The sequence below is a fragment of the Schistocerca cancellata genome, chromosome 7 (assembly GCF_023864275.1).
Source record: "Schistocerca cancellata isolate TAMUIC-IGC-003103 chromosome 7, iqSchCanc2.1, whole genome shotgun sequence".
Taxonomy (NCBI): Eukaryota; Metazoa; Arthropoda; class Insecta; order Orthoptera; family Acrididae; genus Schistocerca; species Schistocerca cancellata.
This window is the reverse complement of record NC_064632.1, coordinates 283,814,029-283,828,715: the sequence shown is the minus strand read 5'-3', so window position 1 is coordinate 283,828,715 and position 14,687 is coordinate 283,814,029. Positions and strand designations below refer to the sequence as shown.

The 14,687-nt window shown below is 41.1% G+C and overlaps 1 pseudogene; it reads left to right on the top strand.

Annotated features, from left to right (window-relative positions):
* The first annotated feature begins 10,770 nt into the window (after positions 1-10,770).
* LOC126093118 (5S ribosomal RNA) lies at positions 10,771-10,887 on the top strand (annotated as a pseudogene).
* The last annotated feature ends 3,800 nt before the right edge of the window (positions 10,888-14,687 follow it).

Here is a 14,687-nt window from a genome sequence, read left to right as displayed (position 1 = left end):
CATTTGAACCTTCTCCTCAGTACACAAAATAAATCTTCCAAATAACTAGCGGAATGTCCCGTATTACAAATAAAGTCAGTACCTCATAGTCTGAATGTTGCTGTTGATATTCATTCACTAACAGCACTGTCCAAAACACACATACAGCAACACTAATATCAAAAATCATAAAGTTCATAGGTGGTGCTATGAACTGCATACAGCTTCGTACATGAACTTTCTTCCTATTATTGTATTTTACTATAGATGCATATTAATTCGTGAATTACATGCTGCAAAGACAAAAAATACACTACTGGCTGATACTGTCTTACTTACATTGAGTGACTACGCTAACTGTAGATGCTACAGGCTCCCAACATACAACACATGATGAAATGGAGAGGGCACTTTTAACACAGATAATGACAAGTTCACATGGATGGAACATTGCACCCGTCTCATCTTGGCAGAAAATTTTCCACAGATAAGTACCCACAATTGTTCAGATGACGCTGCTACGTTTGGTCTGTCTCAATTTTAATATTTTACAGATCATTTGCTGCAACTATAGCATTTTCGTTAGACAAATAGTATCCAAAAAGTCAGTGCCCCTTACATGAAACAGAAACAAACATTTGGAGAACCAAGAGTGTGTGCTGTGCATGGATCATCCTTTTCATGCCATTGTTTGAAATCACCACTATAATGAAAGTGCACTTATTCATCACCAATGTCAGTGTAAAACTACCCTACTTCTCTTAGCTCATCTGGTTACTGCTTTGCAGCAACAAACCACTCTTCGAATAATGCTAATCTAGCCTCCTGCATGCTGTGTTTGGGCCCAATTGGTCCAGGCATGGTTTCAGCTGAACCATTTGAGGCATGGCTTTTGGAAAGAATTTTGGAGATATCTCCATTCTCCACTCTTAAACACACACACACACACACACACACACACACACACACACACACACACACACACACATATATATATATATATATATATATATATATATATATATATATATATATATATATATACCCAGGATTGTGATATGACCATTACCAGTCTGCAAGTGTCGTGATTTGTAATTGCAACTGTATACTGCCACACCATGTGCAGCTGCTGTAGAATTCGAGAACTGATGACTCAGCACAGTAATACTATGCCCACTGCGACCTGTTAGTGCAAACTGCAAGTCAGGTTGGGTCTGCACAAGCCAAGGCCAAGGATTCGACAACCGAGGACTCGGCACCATACCTGTTGGGACCTGTCGCTGCAACCAGACAACAGGCAGATGTCCCAGTTAGCGGCAACATCTGTACTGCATCTGCTGGAGACATATAAGCAAGGAAGAAAGTTCGCTTTCGGGGCCTTGTGTGCACATCAAGTTACATACTGGATGACTGGGACTTTGCCATGTATGGACGGATTTGCTAGGAAACAGGTTGCAAGTAGCAGTTGACTGCTGCCACTTTGATCGTCTTGTTAACGATGTCTCCAAAAATTGTTTCTCCAGTTCTACGAAAGGAGCACAGATGCTGTATGTTGAATACTTCCCTGATGCCTGTAAGGGACAAGGTGGAAAATAGAAAGTGAATAAGAAATACAAAGTTCTGTTTACAAAAAAAACAAAAAAATGTTGTGGACTAGGTGATGGTATTCTTGCAGAAGCAACCAACATAATGCATACACTGACAACACAGCCACACTCGTCCATTTTCGCGTGATATCGGCCACCTGCTGTGAAACTTGGTTTAGTGTGTGTTATCAATGTTAGGTGACCTTTCCTTAACTGTATGATTTTTTCTCCAAACACCTTCATTTCCCTATTCTAATATATGTAACTAAACACAGGGTTTTAAATGACTAACAAGTAGTACAGTGCGATATTTTTAAATAAAGACACCGATAACATACACTAAAAAAACAAGTAGCACTGCATGGTAGTTTAGTTAAACATTAAAAATATAAGATGCAGGTAGATGCTCACTGGCTGCTAGATAATATTCACTGGTGTCCAGAATTAAAGCAACAAACCGCTGTTTCCCCGTCCTGTGTCTAATTCGCAATATAACCATACAAACTCTCAACCACATGTCCCTACCATCGTTTTCTGCACGGAAGATGGCGTTCTGGTCAACAGACAACGATGCCAACGATGATGCCAGGACACCTATCAAACGAGGTAGTGCACAAAATCGCCGTGTACACAGTCACAGACGGTGCACTATGGCACAGAGAAATGCCTATCAGACTCTCTGCGGTGATGGGCCAGAGAAATAAAGAAAGCAGGGCAGTCGCAAACGGATGTGTTGCGATGGCTTACTGTAAATCGTTCTGTTGTTTCTAGGATTTGGCGACAGTTTACAGAGACCAAAACTGTATCCTCAAGACCAGGGCACGGTCGACCACGTGTGACTTGAAAAGAGAGGACCGTTATTTGGCTGTAAGGACACGACAGTGCCGCCTTAGTACTACAAGGCAACTGGAATTGGACCTATCAGTATCAACAGGACGTGATGTTGTTGTTGTTGTTGTCTTCAGTCCTGAGACTGGTTTGATGCAGCTCTCCATGCTACTCTATCCTGTGCAAGCTTCTTCATCTCCCAGTACCTACTGCAACCTACATCCTTCCGAATCTGCTTAGTGTATTCATCTCTTGGTCTCCCCCTACGATTTTTACCCTCCACGCTGCCCTCCAGTACTAAATTGGTGATCCCTTGATGCCTCAGAACATGTCCTACCAACCGATCCCTTCTTCTGGTCAAGTTGTGCCACAAACTTCTCTTCTCCCCAATCCTATTCAATACTTCCTCATTAGTTATGTGATCTACCCTTCTAATCTTCAGCATTCTTCTGTAGCACCACATTTCAAAAGCTTCTATTCTCTTCTTGTCCAAAGTATTTACCGTCCATGTTTCACTTCCATACATGGCTACACTCCATACAAATACTTTCAGAAATGACTTCCTGACACTTAAATCTATACTCGATGTTAACAAATTTCTCTTCTTCAGAAACGCTTTCTTTGCCATTGCCAGTCTACATTTTATATCCTCTCTACTTCGACCATCATCAGTTATTTTGCTCCCCAAATAGCAAAACTCCTTTACTACTTTAAGTGTCTCATTTCCTAATCTAATACCCTCAGCATCACCCGACTTAATTCGACTACATTCCATTATCCTCGTTTTGCTTTTGTTGATGTTCATCTTATATCCTCCCTTCAAGACACCATCCATTCCATTCAACTGCTCTTCCAAGTCCTTTGCTGTCATTGACAGAATTACAATGTCATCGGCGAACCTCAAAGTTTTTATTTCTTCTCCATGGATTTTAATACCTACTCCAAATTTTTCTTTTGTTTTCTTTACTGCTTGCTCAATATACAGATTGAATAACATTGGGGAGAGGTTGCAACCCTGACTCACTCCCTTCCCATCCGCTGCTTCCCTCTCATGCCCCTCGACTCTTATAACTGCCATCTGGTTTCTGTACAAATTGTAAATAGCCTTTCGCTCCCTGTATTTTACCCCTGCCACCTTTAGAATTTGAAAGAGAGTATTCCAGTCAACATTGTCAAAAGCTTTCTCTAAGTCTACAAATGCTAGAAACGTAGGTTTGCCTTTCCTTAATCTTTCTTCTAAGATAAGTCGTAAGGTCAGTATTGCCTCACGTGTTCCAGTATTTCTACGGAATCCAAACTGATCTTCCCCGAGGTGGGCTTCTACTAGTTTTTCCATTCGTCTGTAAAGAATTCGTGTTAGTATTTTGCAGCTGTGGCTTATTAAACTGATTGTTCGGTAATTTTCACATCTGTCAACACCTGCATTCTTTGGGATTGGAATGATTATATTCTTCTTGAAGTCTGAGGGTATTTCGCCTGTTTCATACATCTTGCTCACCAGATGGTAGAGTTTTGTCAGGACTGGCTCTCCTAAGGCCGTCAGTAGTTCTACTGGAATGTTGTCTACTCCGGGGGCCTTGTTTCGACTCAGGTCTTTCAGTGCTCTGTCAAACTCTTCACGCAGTGTCGTATCTCCCATTTCATCTTCATCTACATCCTCTTCCATTTCCATAATATTGTCCTCAAGTACATCGCCCTTGTATAGACCCTCTATATACTCCTTCCACCTTTCTGCTTTCCCTTCTTTGCTTAGAACTGGGTTTCCATCTGAGCTCTTGATGTTCATACAAGTGGTTCTCTTATCTCCAAAGGTCTCTTTAATTTTCCTGCAGGCAGTATCTATCTTACCCTAGTGAGATAAGCGTCTACATCCTTACATTTATCCTCTAGCCATCCCTGCTTAGCCATTCTGCACTTCCTGTCGATCTCATTTTTGAGACGTTTGTATTCCTTTTTGCCTGCTTCATTTACTGCATTTTTATATTTTCTCCTTTCATCAATTAAATTCAATATTTCTTCTGTTACCCAAGGATTTCTACTAGCCCTGGTCTTTTTACCTACTTGATCCTCTGCTGCCTTCACTACTTCATCCCTCAAAGCTACCCATTCTTCTTCTACTGTATTTTTCCCCCATTCCTGTCAATTGTTCCCTTATATTCTCCCTGAAACTCTGTATAACCTCTGGTTCTGTCAGTTTATCCAGGTCCCATCTCCTTAAATTCCCACCTTTTTGCAGTTTGTTCAGTTTTAATCTACAGGTCATAACCAATAGATTGTGGTCAGAGTCCACATCTGCCCCTGGAAATGTCTTACAATTTAAAACCTGGTTCCTAAATCTCTGTCTTACCATTATATAATCTATCTGATACCTTTTAGTATCTCCAGGGTTATCCATGTATACAACCTTCAATCATGATTCTTAAACGTGATGTATCGAGGCAAAAGGTGTACAGAAGGTTTCGACAGAGTGGCATGTATTGTCGGAGACCTGCCGCATATCTATGTCTGACGCGTTTTCTCAGAGTGGGGTCATCAACATGCCAACTGGGCAGTCGAACTGTGGGCCAATGATGTCTTCACAGATGAGTCCCAATTTAGTCTGGAGAGTGATTCTCGGCGGGATTCGCATCTGGAGGGTACGTGGAACACGATTTTGGAACCCAAACATAGTGGAAAGAGAAACATCGAGGAGCATCCCTAATGATGTGGGCAGAGATTATGTTTACCATTTGAACCGCTCTTCATGAAATTGTATAGATGAATAAGCAAGCTTTAACTGCTGTCAAGTATCGTGGCAAGATCTTGGGACCTTTGTACTGGTGGAATATAATGCTCGATGTCATAGAGCACAAGTGGTTGATGTTTTCTTGGAAACGGAAGCTATTTCATGCATGGTGTGGCCTGCTCCATCTCCTGATGTGAATCCCTTAGAGCTTGTTCGGAATGTACTAGGTAGACGGCTTGTGTTACGACAGCATCCAACATCCACTCCTAAAGACTGCGAGCAGCTCTCCAGGAAGAAAGAGCGTTATTGCCTCAACATGAGACTGATGACATCATTCACAGCATACCCCGTTGTTGTCAGGTCTGTACTACTGTCAGAGGTGGTCACATCCCATACTGAGCACATTAACCAGTTGTTGGAATATTTGTGCAAATCCATTAAGTTGGAGAAAGCGAAGAACAATTTTGTATGCCGTTATGCATGTTGCAACTGTTTACATTCTGTATTCTTTGCATTGTTTCTACTTTACCATCGTCTGTTTGTACTGTTTTGTACCAAAATAAACCCAACATTGCAAAATTTTTATTTGTTCCTTTAATTTTGGTCACCAGTGTATAAAATGATACGACACTTGCATAGATTACATGACCTATCTAAAGTGGCTCCAGCCCCATAAATGTCGAGGAATACTGTGCTGGCGTAAGCTGTCGTCACCGCACCGGTCGGCAAAGATGAAACGCAAAGATCGCTTAGTAGGCCCTGGTTCAAGCACATCACAGACACACCCGGAAGCAATACACCACTAACGCCCTCGCGACAGCACGAATTTAGGCCGCCGTCGGTGACTAGAGGGCCTCACTCACTCATCCAGTTTGGCATCTGTCAGCTTACTACAGAGTAGGTTAGTTCGTCATAGGCTACGACAGTACATAGTGAACGGGTTAGTGACTATAGCAGGCCTAGTTTATCTCAACTACAATTTTACTTTACTAGCAGTGAGAAACTAAAGTTTGTAATAGCAAGATTACCGATATTGACATTACATCAGTCTGTAAGAGGACTATTACTCATGAACTTGTACCCCAAAAAGTGGACTTTATTCAAATCAAGTAAATGTTTCTAGTTCATGTAAATAAATAATCCAAGTGTGAATTTGTGTTGTAGAAAGAGGATACCAGTCACCCATAACAACGTCCTCTACCTTGCGTCCTTGTGGGCTCTACAAATACCACAGACATGCCTTGTCTGTAGTGGCCCCATCGCCATACATGTCGAGAAATACCGCAGACTACGTGTTCCAGATAGATGCCTGCACCTATAGCTCAAGCCTTACAAACTACACTGTATCTACAGACAATAAAATTCTTCTGGATTTAGGGCCGCTTTGTCAACTATAAAATTCCGACGGTTCGGCGAATGTAGCAAGACGCCTTTCTCAGGGTGTACTGCTAACTGCTGAATGACCACTAGGTTGGTTACTTATATACTATGGAGGAGTGCTATCATTGGATATGAGGGTGAGGAGGAAGGGTATTAGGTGTTTTTTTATTGGCCCTTAGCTTATATGGTTCAAGTAGTTCTTAGTTCTAGGGGACTGATGACCTCAGATGTTAGGTCCCATAGTGCTCTGAGCCATTTTAACCATTTGACTCACTAGACGTGTAAGCTTCGAAACCAATTCTTTCGGTAGTTTGTAGGTCGATGAGTTAATACTACTCACTATTGGCAGTAAAGGAAAGGCTTCTTTGTGGATCTTTGGTACACCATATATTCAATGGCAAGCAATAAAGTAAACTCCAATGGGAAACGCCTATTTCCGCCAATGACAACGTTCAATGCAAAGACCAATAAAAGAACACTTAATTCCCTTCCTCCTCACCTTCATATCCAACGACAGCACTCCTCCATAGTATATAAGTAACCAAACTAGTGGTCATTCATTAGTTAGTAGTACACTCTGAAGAAGGCGTCTTGCAACAGTCGCCGAGACGTCGGAATTTCGTAGTTGACAATGCAGTCCCAAACCCAGAAGAATTTTATTGACTGTGACAACGGCCGCAGAGGCCTACGTTTACATACACTGTGTCTACTACTATGCTGGTCACATGGTCATTAACTTCATATTCCCTGGACGGTACTGCCTGTGCGGAGTGACATCGGATGCCTTCTCTGACTGATTTACACCTATGTTACTACACCAGAGGGTACAACATGATGTGCCTGCAACCCAGGATAAGGTTGCCTTCCTATGTACCATTATCAGAACACCACCGTTCCACTTCCGCCCATCTAGGTGTCGAATAGTATTCTGAACAGGTGGATAATCTTGTGTACAACCGCACCACATGGTGATCTTCGCTAATGTCTACATTATAGTACTTTTCCGCGAGGAATCTAACCATTGCAGCCACTTTGTGTAGGTGACTAGCATCTTCGATAATGTATGCATTCTACAAGTGGGTACACACTGAGGTGACAAAAGTTATGGCATAGCGAATTGCACATGTTCAGATGGTGATAGTACATCTCTCACAATGTGCAAAAGGGCAGTTCATTGTATTCGGCAGTCCGTTGTGGCCGAACGGTTCTAGGCACTTCAGTCAGGAATCGCACTGCTGCTACGGTCACAGGTTCGAATCCTGCCTCGGACGTGGATGTGTGTGATATCCTTAGGTTAGTTAGGTTTAAGTAGTTCTAGATCTAGGGGACTGATGACCTGAGATGTTAAGCCCCATAGTGCTCAGAGCAATTTGAACCATTTTTGAACCACTGTACTCGCTCGGGTGGTTCTTGTGAAAAGATATACTTAGAAGGAGAGACAGCATTGGTCGTATTTTTTTGTTTTATTAACCGCAAAATCGATTTTCGGTCACTTAGTGACCATCCTCAGTGCTAGAAGTTAAAAAATTTTTCACATAACGATCAGAGAGTATAAAACAGAAAATCACAACTACATCTGCATATGAACATAACAGTTGGTGGGAACATACCTGTAATATACAAATTTAAATTGGTAGGCACTGGTGTCAACAAGCTTAGAGCGATCATATAAACTGAGGCCGCTGTTTACATGCACTTGTTCAGCAGACCTCGGTATGACAGGGCTTGGAACGCCCTCTATGTGACATGTGTCACGTGAAGACTTAATATTACTGGTTTTGCGAGATATTAACACTAAATAACTCTTGTGCATTTGTGAATCATGAAGTAATTCAAATTTAAAATGTACGTAAAAGCTTGTTGACACCAGTGCCTACCAATTTAAACTGTATATTACAGGTATGTTCCTACCAACTGTTATGTTCATATGCAGATGTAGTTGTGATTTTCTGTTTCATACTCTCTGATCGTTATGTGAAAAAATGTTTTACTTATAGCACTGAGGATCGTCACTAAGTGACCGAAAATCGATTTTGCGGTTAATAAAACAAAAAAATACGACCAATGCTGTCTCTCCTTCTAAGTATATCCATTATCTGGTTGTGGTGCACAGGGCACTCCATGGAGTCGCCAATCTTGTGAAAAGGTTTCTGATGTAATTATGGCCACGCAACGGGACTTAACAGACTTTGAACGTGGAATGGTGGTTGAAGATAGACGCTTGAGACGTTCCATTTCAGAAATCTTAGAGAATTCAATGCTTCGAGGTTCTTAGTGTCAAGACTGTGCCGAGAATGCCCAATGTCAGGCATTACCTCTTATCACCAACAACGCAGGGACTGATGGCCTATACTTAAGGTCCGAAAGCAGGGGCGTTTGTGTAGAGTTGTCAGTGCTAACAGACAAACAACACTGAATGAAATAACCGCATAAATAATTATGGGAAGGACGACGAACATATCTGGTAGGACAGTGAAGCGAAATCTGGCGTTTATGGGCTACGGCAGCAGACGACCAATGTGAGTGGTTCCAATGGCTCTGAGCACTATGGGACTTAACATCTGTGGTCATCAGTCCCCTAGAACTTAGAACTACTTAAACCTAACTAACCTAAGGACATCACACAACACCCAGTCATCACGATGCAGACCAATGTGAGTGCCTTTGCAGCATGACATAATATGCATCACCTCTGCTGCGTCTGTGACCGTATCAGTTGGACTCTAGACGACAATAAAAACATGGCGTGGTAAAAAAAAACCATGGTATGCTAAAACGAGCCCCGATTTCAGATGGTAAGAGCTAATGATAGTGTTAGAGTGTGGTACAGATCCTCAAGTCATCAACAAGGCACAACAGCGCAACTTGGTGGTTGTTCCATAATGGTGTTGGCTGTATTTGTGTGGAACAGACTGGGCCCTCTGGTGCAGATGATCACTGACTGGCTGCCGTGCAGGGTAGCCGCGAGATTTTAAGTGCCTTCTCATGGTTTGCGCAGCTCACCCCCCCTTCCCTCTCTCCCCCCTGTGGGGTTTGAGTCCTCCCTCGAGCATGGATGTGTGTGTTGTCCTTAGTGTAAGTTAAAGTAGTGTGTAAGCTTAGGGACAGATGGCCTCAGCAGTTTGGTCCCTTAGGATCTTACCACAAATTTCCAAAAAAATCACTGGCTGGAAATTACTATGTTCGCCTGCTTGGAGACCATTTGTAGCCATTCATGAAGTGCATGTTCCCAAACAATGATGGATTTTTTATGGATGACCATGCGCCATGTCACCAGGTATAACCTACGTCATTTGTACTTCTCTTGAAGTATCAGAGACACAATTTTGGAGAGACTGTCAATAAGACGGTCAAAGCTACTGTGGTCGATTGGTAGTTGTATCCAGGTTCCATTGTGAGCCTCTATGTGTGTGGTAAATCCCTATTGATCCATACAGAGTCCGAAAAGTGAACTTTCATACCTCCAGTAGACGCGACAGAGCTGTTGCCACTAACTAGGTGACCCCATATTCTCTAGTTGTACCAGCGGGCCCACCAGCTGTGGTGCCGAGTCATCAGTTCTCATGTTTTCGGCCCAGGCTGATAACAAGGAGAGCCTTGTTCACCTCAAACATCTCTCAGTGCACACCACATGGTCGCAGCAGGCTTCGTCAGTTCACAACTCCACAGCAGCAGCATGTGATGCGGCAGTGTGCATTGCGATTGCAGTTTACGACAGTTGCAGATCGATAATGGTCATGTAATTATCCTGACATGTTACAATTAGAATAACATGGTTTCAGAGAATATGTCAGAAGCATTGTGTCTCTAAATTTGTATCTTGTGACGGTGTCAATTCTACCACCATTGGATTGGAAGCCTCTTGGGGTGCAACTGTTCAGGCTGTTCTATGATGCTACTCGATAGGGGCGAGCGCTGAGTGGGAGTACCACTACTACGTACCAGTTGTTTCCATGTCGTGTCAATTGACGAACAACTTACAGAACAGCCGCTGTATGGTGTTTAACAACATGTCTGTTGCTTGTCTACTGGTGCACAAGTAGATCATTAAATATGTTCTGTCTGCATGTGGCTCTGACTCCGGCATAAGCGCTATATTAAAACAGGGGAAGCATATTTCTCCTCAACACCATCAGTCTACTATTGCATGGAGCCGACATGTCGTTTATACATCAACACCAAGGTTTGTGTTATATGATGAGAGAGTGGGGGTTGACTTTTAACATAGATGACCTCCAGTTGGAAATTTATATAACATACTATATACGCCAAGGCAACGGCCTTGCCGCAGTGGATACACCGGTTCCCGTGAGATCACCGAAGTTAAGTACTGTCGGGCGTGGCCGGCACTTGGATGGGTGACCATCCAGCAGCCATGCGCTGTTGCCATTTTTCGGGGTGCACTCAGCCTCGTAATGCCAATTGAGGAGCTACTCGACCGAATAGTAGCGGCTCCGGTCAAAGAAAACCATCATAACGACCGGGAGAGCGGTGTGCTGACCACACGCCCCTCCTATCCGCATCCTCACCTGAGGATGACACGGCGGTCGGATGGTCCCGATGGGCCACTTGTGGCCTGAAGACGGAGTGCTATATACGCCAAATCACAAGCCTAGGAGTGGGAAACATTATTGGTAAATACCTTATAGCTTTTATAAAGTGAACACACATGAGGCTAAGGGAAACTTTCTGCCATTAATGTACATAGTAGGCCTTCTGTAGGCCTGTGTCATTTGTAATATTAGCAGTAATTGGTAATCAATAGAATCGTTTATGTTTTTCTACTTACTAACACGATGCCGTATCTTTTTCCCTCCTAAAATGGGCTCGAGAACAATTTAAATGTTGAAGTGTTTAATTTGAGGATGTGCTATGACTTTCACTAAGAGTGTCCGCAATTACATACAATCAGTCTGTCTATTTGCCTGCTTCTCTAACACATATTTATCTGAAGTTATAAGCCTGATTAAGTTAGTTTTATGACATCAAAATATTATGCCTAACTTCTAAAATGACAGCTATTATTAGCAGTTGAAACTAGCACTGGTGTATGTACTTTATAATTTTGCACACAAATTTGTCTATGGCAATTAACTTACTCTTTCTTTTACACTACAGACGCATTTTTGCAGTACTGTGACATATTTTTAATTGGATTGAGTCTGCCAACATTTTTTCATGTATTAACCTAAACTAAGCGCTGGATCCTCAGTGTATATATTTCACTTTGAGTGCTATCGATTTGATTTGCAGACGTTTTAGAATGCTGGAATATCTTAGCTGTGGAAAATAATAATAATTTACGCCTCTGTTGTGCTTTTACTTTAGAGCTATCTGTTGTTACAACCAAAGTATAGCCAAAGACTTTCGATCAAAGACTCCTTGGCCTTTGTCAAGTAGTAACTGCCTTGCGGTTGCTGCTGCCGTCCTTGTACAGTGATGCCACCGCCTGTGACGTCACTGGTGGCTAGTTAAGCGCCATGAAAGGTGTCTGCGGTTATAAGACTGCCGTGCTCACTTCAACCTTCCGACGATCGGATTCCAAGCTGTGCCTAACTGCAGATGGCCGTCTTAATTACAGGAGAAGTTTAAAAGGAAATACTTGTTCTTACTCTATAGCAGATCTGTGTCTCATAGAATAGCCACACATTTCTGTGAAATAAGAGGATGAATAAACGTCCGTTCTAGTGACAACATGTTACTTAAGACCATACAGCATCCTACAAACCATACTGTATAAACATTCAGGGGTTTCTAAAATGTACTGCAGAGAATAGAAAACTCCTGCGCAGGACAAACAGCTAATAGTTCTGGCATTACATTCTGAGACACAAAACACAAGTCATAGTTGTATTACTTTGTTTGCGAAACATTTTCGAACAACCAAACACAAGTTGAATGGCATTGAAAACTCCTTACACATTCACCACAGACGGGGGTTAGGAAAACATCTTGATTATTTAGAAAATATCAAAATATATTGTGCATTTAGGGACCAACCAGGACATATCCATCCCGCGTGGTAGCCACAAGGTTTGAGGCGTCTTGCATGGTCAGCGTTGGTTCCCCCGTCGGAGGTTCGAGTGCCCCCTCGTGCATGGGTGTGTGCGTTGTCCTTAGTGTTAAGTTAGTTTAAGTTAGATTAGGTAGTGTGTAAGCTTGGGGACCGACGAGTTCAGTAGTTTGGTCCCATAAGACCTTACCACAAACTTTTTACCAGAACTTATCGTGAAAGATTCTTAGACGGTTTCAGTAACATCTTATAAGGCCAGTAGAAGATTATTGAAATTTTGTAGATGGTGGCAGTTGCCTGGAAGAGAAAGAAGATCCTGTGTATCTCTCCTTGAAACTTAAGGGAAGAAACCTTCAACAGTTCCTATTTTAAGTTGGTTTGATACTTAAAAGTATTGAAGAAATGGAAAAAGTGCTGTATTATAAACCAAATATTTTAAATTTCTTGTAATGTGTATCATTCACAGCCTTTTTCCAGATAGCTTCATTCATGTAATTGTTAACTGAAAACCACAAGCTCCGTAAGCCTTTTGTCAACATAGAACTATGTACACATTGAAAGCTAATAATGTGAAGTTGGATTAAAGTACTTACAAAATTCTGGTTTTTAATTTATGGTCAGTTACCAGCAAGTATTTAAAAGTATTCAATTTCTTTCAATGCAAATACATACATAGATACATTGATCCTTGTTCCATAGATCATGAATATGACATTTCGTAATGATGTGGACATTTCACTTTAATATAATTTTCTTTATACAAATTAATTAATTAAATTATTATTATTTTTACAGTTACTACTTCATATCTAAGAATTCATCTATTGAGTAGAAGGAGTCATCATTCAGAATTTTTTTTAATTTGCTTTTAAATGTTGGTTGGCTATCTTTCAGACTTTTAGTACTATTTGGCAAACGACCAAAGATTTTTGTGACAGCATAGTTCACCCCTTTCTGTGCCAAAGTGAGATTTAATCAAGAATAGTGAATATCACCCTTTCTTCTAGTGTTGTAGCTATGCACTTTGCTGCTATTTTTGAATTGGGATGGGTTATTAATGACAAACTTCGTAAGTGAATATATGTATTACGAAGGTACTGTGAATATCTCAAGTTCCTTAAATAAATGTTTGCAAAGTGACCTTGGGTGGGCTCCAGCTCTTATTCTGATTACACGTTTTTGTGCAATGAATACTTTCTCTCTTAATGACGAATTGCCCCAAAATATGTCATATGAAACCAGTGAATGAAAATAGGCATAGTATGCTAATTTACTGATATGTTTATCACCAAATTTTGCAATAACCCCAACAGCATAAGTAGCGGAACCTAACCGTTTCAGCAGATAATCGATGTGTTTCTTCCAATTGAATTTCTCATCAATGCACACACCCAGACATTTGGAGCATTCTGCCTTAGCAACAGACTTCCGTTCATAGTTTATATTTATCAATGGGGTTATGCCATTTACAGTACAGAATCGTACAAACTGTGTTTTCTCAAAATTTAGTGAGAGTCCATTTGCAGAGAACCACTTAACAGTTTTCTGAAAGACATTATTTTCTATTTCTTCAGCTGATTCTTGCTTCTTGGGTGTGATTACTATACCTGTATCATCAGCAAAGAGCACTATCTTCATAAATATAGAGTGGCAAGTCGTTAATATATATTAAGAACAATAAGGGACCCAAGACTATGCCCTGTGGGACACCGTTCTCATTATTGATACCTCCCCAGTTAGAGTACTCTGCTGATTTTTGCAGACTATCTGTACTGTTAATTTCAACCTTCTGCATTCTTCCAGTTAAATATGAATTAAACCATTTGTGCAGTGTCCCACTCATACCATAATATTTAAGCTTATATGGAAGAATTTCGTGAGTCACACAATCAAAAGTCTTTGAGAGATCACAAAATATCCTAATGGGTGGTGTTAGGTTATTCAATGAATTTAATATTTGATCAGTGAAAGCATATATAACATTTTTTGTTGAAAAGCCTTTCTGAAAACCAAATTTACAATAATAAACATTTTGAAAGAAAGATAGTAGAAATAAAAATGTGGTATCAATAACGACCATATTAGTAAAGCAATGTATTTGAGACTAATACCACCAAAGAGGTACAATGTAAACCTTGAGAATCATATTACTCATTTACAGGAACTCGAAATCTTA